Raw genomic sequence first — 6,958 nt, forward strand, 5'->3', positions numbered from 1 at the left:
TCGAATTATCCCCTCCATCTTCATCTCCCAAGTTTCTTTTTTGTCTATCTCTCTTTCTTCCCCCCCTCTCTCTCTCTCTTCAACTTCATTTCCAAGTGCCTTTTCTCCCCCTCTTTCTCCTCCCTGTCTCTCCTTCTCTCCCTCTTCCTTTCCTATTTCCTTTCTGACCTCCATCTTTCACCTTCATCACCCAAGTTTCTCTTCACTTAATCTCCCCCCCCCCCCTCTCTCTCTCTCTCTCTCTCTCTCTCTCTCTCTCTCTCTCTCTCTCTCTCTCTCTCTCTCTCTCTCTCTCTCTCTCTCTCTCTCTCTCTCTCTCTCTCTCTCTCTCTCTCTCTCTCTCTCTCTCTCTCTCTCTCTCTCTCTCTCTCTCTCTCTCTCTCTCTCTCTCTCTCTCTCTCTCTCTCTCTCTCTCTCTCTCTCTCTCTCTCTCTCTTGCACTTCCTTTCCTGTTTCCTTTCTGGCTTTCTTGCTCATGAATTACCGCCTCCATCTGCCCCGCCAGCGTCATTATCCCCTCATCATCATAGCTAACGAGGAATAACTTGACTCTCGCGCCGGAACTTAAGGCGTCTCGGGAGCGGCGTGTTGCCTCCTGAAGCCTTTTATCACACCTAGATTTATCAGGTGATTACGTAATGAGAGAGAGAGAGAAAGAGAAGGTTCTGACCTGACCTATTTGCAGGTTACGAGGTCTTGTCAAGTCTTTCATTTCACTGCTCTTCGAAATGCTTTACCGAGGTCACTTCAGGGTCTTGACTCGAGGAGGAGGAGGAGGAGGAGGAGGAGAAGAAGAAGGAAGAAGATGATGCTTGCTGCCTGATCCTCTTTCTTTGATTTATCTTGTCCATTTCATTGCTCAATTTCCCGCCATTCATTTCATTTATCCATTCGTCAATTGCCTGATTCATTTATTCATTATTTTATTCACGTCACCCATTCAGTACTTCTCCCCTTTGATCAGTGAAATCGTAGTTCTTATCCAGTTTATTCATATTATCCTCTACCACTCCTCTCCTTCCACTCCCCCACTTCCTCTGTTGTAATTAATGGATTCCCCGGCTTAATGATTCCCCTATTTTTCACGTCTTTGTCTCCATTATTAATATCCGTACTGCACGTGAGCTCCGCCGCCTTGTTATGACTTATTGACCCGTATAGTGAGCGATTAATTGATGCAGCAGCTCGTCCATTCATCATCTAGCCATCGACGGGGTTCCTGGGGTAGACGGGACGGGGTGGGATGGAGTGGGGCGAGACGAGCGAGGCGAGGCATATTCGGGCGGGGAGCGGAACGAGACTTGGCGGTAGACTCGATGCGGTAACTCAGATCTTCCGGGAAAGCATTAATTTTCCATCGCTGTTTCGTAATATCGGCGTCCAGTTATTAGGCAGCAAATCCACAAGGCATTTCAGAGCTCGCGTCCGGCATAACTGACTTTTACAATGCAGTCTTCCACGAATTCTGGACTCGCTGAAATCAATCCTCCATTAATTGAATAATGAACGAAGGGTCTACGATTGTGTGACTTTGGTGGCGTTCAGTGGAGCATTTTCACAACGTTAGATTAGTTTCCTTTATTTGGGTTAGATTTATTGGTTGTGTTTGAGTGAGATGTTTACTTGGGGGTAGCTGGGATGGGTTTTTTTTAGCAATTATCTATTAAGAATGGAAGTTGTTGATGGGTTAATGTGAGTAGAGAGGGGAATGGAAAGGTGAATGATAGGACTAAAGGAAAAGTGAAGTAAAATAAAATAGAGTTGAATATGGACTTTGAAGGAGTAAGTGAAGGAAAAACACTTGAAACGTAACCCATCAAGGAACTATACCTATCAACACACACACACACACACACACACACACACACACACACGTATATCATCCCTCCTTCCCCCCTCTTATCCAACACACACACACACACACACACACACACACACACACACACACACACACACACACACATACATCATCCACCCCTCCCCCCCTCTTATCCAACACACCTTACCCAGCACAGGTCCAGACGCTTCGCCCGTCACGGGAAACGCCGCGCCACAGTCCGCTACAAATTTTCTCTCGAACTTTCTTCCACGTCCGGTAATAAATCATACGCAAGGCTTTCACTAAGTTTCCAGAAGTTGTTTTCCTACTGCGACAAATGAACGGCTTATCTTCTTATCTTCTTATTTCTCCCCTCCCTTCTCTTTTTATTTTCCCTCTGACCACGAATGGGAAGGCTGGCAGGGTAGGGGACGGACAGGGAAGGGTAGGGCCAGGGCAGGGGAGGGATAGGCAGGGCGAGACGAGGCTGGATTTGAGATTATCTTCATTCATCTTCGTCTTGTTTTAGGTCGTCACTTTTAATCACCTCGATCACGCAGCGTCTTCATTCAGTTGACTAGATAAAGGACGCCCAGCTTTTAGAAAGGAAAATAATAATAAGATAGCAAACCCCAAAAGAAATATGGATCCTTCATTGCCAGAAAGTAGTGGTTGGCATCTTAATTCAGTTGGGTATATAGATAAAGAGAACCGTAGAAAAATATTGCAATACCAAACAAAAGAGGAAATAAGAAATCTTCTGCTAGAGGAAGCGAACTGCAAAGAACAAACAAACATTAAACGTAATTGGTATAGGCAAAGGGGGTAGAAGCAATAGTTGAAATTCACTGTGAAGGGAGTTGTGGTCAGATTAAGCGTATAATCCCACACTTCAAAAAGCAAACAAAGAAAGCAATCACGAAATAAGGGGAGTAAATGGAGAAAGTTTAATTGTCGAAGGGCAGTAATGGAAATAATGAGGTTTTGGTTGAAGGAAGCAGCCACCCTACATTATAATTCGCACAGCAAACAAAAGGATAAATTAATCGAAGTTCTTTATACTGTCGAATTGAAATTACCACCATGAAGCTAGAGTTGACGTAAGCAGGAACACAACCCTTCTCGTTTCTCTTCACCTAACACCCCTCTCCCCCCCAACACACACACCTGTCTCGTCCGGCCAGCGCTAATGAGTTTCGAGTCCGGGACGTGGGCGTGGGACTGGTGGGTGGCTGCGAGGCGTCACTTAGGTTTCACAACGACGGCGTGACGGCACAGGGGACGGACGGCTGTCAGGAGGGGGAGTGAAGGGAAGGCAAGCGAGGCGGGTAAGGACGCAGTGGGGAAACATGATGGGATGTGGGGATGGGACATGGTTGATGGGGTAGACTGAAGGTGAAATGGTGGGCAATAAGAAAGACATGTATTAGGGATGAAGAGGTGAAGGAGTAAACAAAAGGCAATGATACGTAAATAGAAGGGGATGGAAGGAAGAATAAGTTTGGCGTCAGGAAGAAGTAAATAAGAAAAGTTAGAAAAAAAACTATAAAAGAAAGTAAAAATGAAAATCTGGGCAAGGAAAGGTCGAAGAAACTAGCAAAAAGACAAACGTAAATAGAAGGGGATGGAAGGAAGAATAAGTTTGATGTCAGGAAGAAGTAAATAAGAAAAGTTAGAAAAAAATAATTAATAAGAGATAGTAAAAATGAAAAGCTGGGCAAGGAAAGGTAGAAAAACTAGCAAAAAGAAACAAAAAACGAAAATATAAAAGTAGATTCGAAAAGAAGAGGAAAACAAAGAAGAGCAGAAAGGACAAATAAAAGAAAGCTAAGTCGTATAAAAAAAAAAAAAGAGAGGAAAATATATAGCATAAAGATAAGACATAAAATAATAGGAGACAAGTGAGAGGCAGGGAGGCGCAGGTGAAGGGTATAGGGGAACAGAGGAGAGGGAAAGTACCTGGCTGCCTCTCTCCTCATAAAACACCTGTACGTGCCTTGGTTTTCTATTACCCGGATGTTCTTGTTTCCCCGCCTCCTCTTATCACCCAACACGTCCCTTGAGAGTCCTTCCTTCCTTCCTTCTCTCACTACCTGCGCACTTGTCATTTTCCCTGTTGTTGTTTTTATATCTCTTTTCTTAACCTACTTTGCTGTTTTAGTGTTTTTTTCCTCGTCATAAAGTAAGTCCTCTTTGTTTCGCTATTTTTTTTCTGGTGCTTCTTTCTCTGCCAATTTTCTATGTTGTTTTCCCTCTTTTTCTGCCCCTTCGCGTTCGTGTCCTTTTCTCTGGTGCTGTTTTTCATTCTCTTTTCTTATCCTTCTTTGCTGTTTTCGTGTTTATTTTGCTTCTTCATTAATTTTATTTTGTTTTTCTCGCTATTACTTTTTCCCTTGGTCTGTTTTATGTTGCTATTCTATGTTGTTTTTCCTGCTTTCTTGCACTTTTGCGGTCGTGTTCCTCCTTTCTCTTCACCAAAATACCTCTTTCTTCCACTGTATCATCTCCTTCAGCAATCTGTTTCCCTTCTCTTTCGCTTCCCTTTTCCTCCTCACTCCTTTCGTCTTCCTCTTCTTCCCTCTTTTTTTTTCCTTCTCCTTTTTCTTCCACACAGTTGTTCGTCTACTCAGCTTTCCCTCTCCTTCTTCGTCCTTGGGTGTAACGGCCCCACCTTTTCCAGTCTACAGCTTTTCTTCACTATCCTTCTTTCCATTTCCAGTAACCTCACTAATTATCCCCCTTCCTTTTCATCGTTTTTTTCTTGTTTGTTCCTACTTGAAGCTTCTTTATATCCCTCCTCTAGCTATTTTATTTTTCCCTTTTGCTTTCCGAATGTCGTATGTTCTTGCACCGTTCCCCTTTCAGATTTAATTTTAGTTTCTTTATCAATATTGGCATTGCTTCCTTTCCTCGTCTTTTTCTTCACTCTCCCTCTATTTTTCCTCCTTATTCTTCGTTCATGCAGTTAGATTTCGTTCCTTTCTCTTCCTTTTCATTTCTTTATGTTCCCTTCGCCTCTCTTCATTTCCCTACCCGTCACATCCCATTGCGTCCCGTCACTTCCCATCCCTTTCTGTTCTATCTCTCCCAAACACTTCGCTTAACCCTCCATCCTTGTTCTTCTTTCATGCAGTTTGATTTAGTCCCTTTCTCTTCCTTTTCATTCCTTTACGTTCCTTCCTTCTCTTCATTTCCCTACCCGTCACATCCCATTGCGTCCCGTCACTTCCCATCCCTTTCTGTTCTATCTCTCCCAAACACTTCGCTTAACCCTCCATCCTTGTTCTTCTTTCATGCAGTTTGATTTAGTCCCTTTCTCTTCCTTTTCATTCCTTTACGTTCCCTTCGCTTCTCTTCATTTCCCTACCCGTCACATCCCATTGCGTCCCGTCACTTCCTATCCCATTCTGTTCTATCTCTCCCAATCACTTCGCTTAACCCTCCATCCTTATTCTTCTTTCATGCAGTTAAATTTAGTTCCTTTCTCTTCCTTTTCATTCCTCTACGTTCCCTTCGCTTCTCTTCATTTCCCTACCCGTCACATCCCATTGCGTCCCGTCACTTCCCATCCCATTCTGTTCTATCTCTCCCAATCACTTCGCTTAACCCTCCATCCTTATTCTTCTTTCATGCAGTTAAATTTAGTTCCTTTCTCTTCCTTTTCATTCCTTTACGTTCCCTTCGCTTCTCTTCATTTCCCTACCCGTCACTTCCCATTGCGTCCCGTCACTTCCTATCCCATTCTGTTCTATCTCTCCCAGTCACTTCGCTTAACCCTCCATCCTTCAGGCTCTCTCTCCTGAACCCGAGATCTTTACATTCTGCATCTTAATCCAATTACTCTTCGTGTCCCTTTTCCGGAGACCCTTGTTATTCCTTTTCCCTTGCCCGCGCTATCTTCAGCATCTCATATCTTTTTCGTTTTAGGATTTGATACAAGGATTTTTTTTTTTTTACCAACTTCGTCTTCTGCTGCTCTGTTCATTCATTTTCCATCTTCTTCATTTTCCTCTGTCTTCTATAATTGCCTCTTCCTGTCTTCTTCCGGCCACACCTTCCTTTTCCTCCACTCCCCTTCTTCCTTCTTTTTTTCCTCTTCTTCCTTCTCCTCCTCCTCCTCCTCCTCCTAATTCAATTCATTCTTCTACTATAAACTTATCCGGTCGTTTCGGTTTTCCCCTCCATTCTTCCTCCTTATTAACCTCATTCTTCAATCTGTTTCCCTTCTCTCTCGCTTCCCTTTTCCTCCTCAATCCTTTCGTCTTTCTCTTCTTTCCCTTCTTTCCTCCTCCTCCTCCTCCTCCTCTTTCTTCTACAGAGTTGCTCGTCTGTCTCACTTCCCCTCTCCTTCTCCTTCCTACTTATTGGTTTCATGCATCTGTTTCCCTCCTCCTTCTCTTCCTCCTCTTCTTCTTTCTCCTTCTCTTAGTACCTTCCTCCATCTCTTCCTCCCTTTACCACTTATCACTGTCTTTCTTTCTGTCTGTCTGTCTGTCTGCGTTTGTGTGTGTCTGCCTCTGTCTCTCTCTCTCCGCTATCTCTCCTCTCTCTCCACCCTCTCTCTCACCCCCTCTCTCCCTCCCACTAATACCTCCTTCCATTCCCATCATATCCCATTCATTCCTGCTCCTATTATCCCATTCCCGCTCCTTTTCTTTAACCTTCACCGTCTCCCCCATTAGCCAGCCGCCGTTCACCGAAGGTTATGGCGAAAATGGAATAAGTAGATGGTTTAATAAGGGTCTTGCGTGTCCTATGATCGCTCCCAACGACTCCTCTGATGGAAGCTAAAGGGAGCGAGGTGAAGGGAATGCCAGGGAAGGGAAGGGAAGGGAAAGGAAGGGGAGGGAAGGGAAGGGTTAAGTGGATGGGTTAAGGAGGGAAGTGTGCTACTCCTGCAAGGAATGGTTGGTTGAGGAAGAGTTTCGGATGTGATGAGGAAGAAAGGTCAGGAGGCGGAGAAGAGAAAATGGAGGGTTCATATTGAAGGTTAAGAGAAAGGAAGCGAAGAGAAGAGAGAGTTAAAGGATAGCTGGTTGAGGAAGAGTTCGTACGTGATAAGAGAGAGAAAATTAAGGATAAGGGGAAGGGAGAAATGAGGTTAGATATAAGATTAAGAGAAAAAAGGGGAAGAGAGAG

Source organism: Eriocheir sinensis, unplaced genomic scaffold, assembly GCF_024679095.1.
Source record: "Eriocheir sinensis breed Jianghai 21 unplaced genomic scaffold, ASM2467909v1 Scaffold417, whole genome shotgun sequence".
Classification (NCBI taxonomy): Eukaryota; Metazoa; Arthropoda; class Malacostraca; order Decapoda; family Varunidae; genus Eriocheir; species Eriocheir sinensis.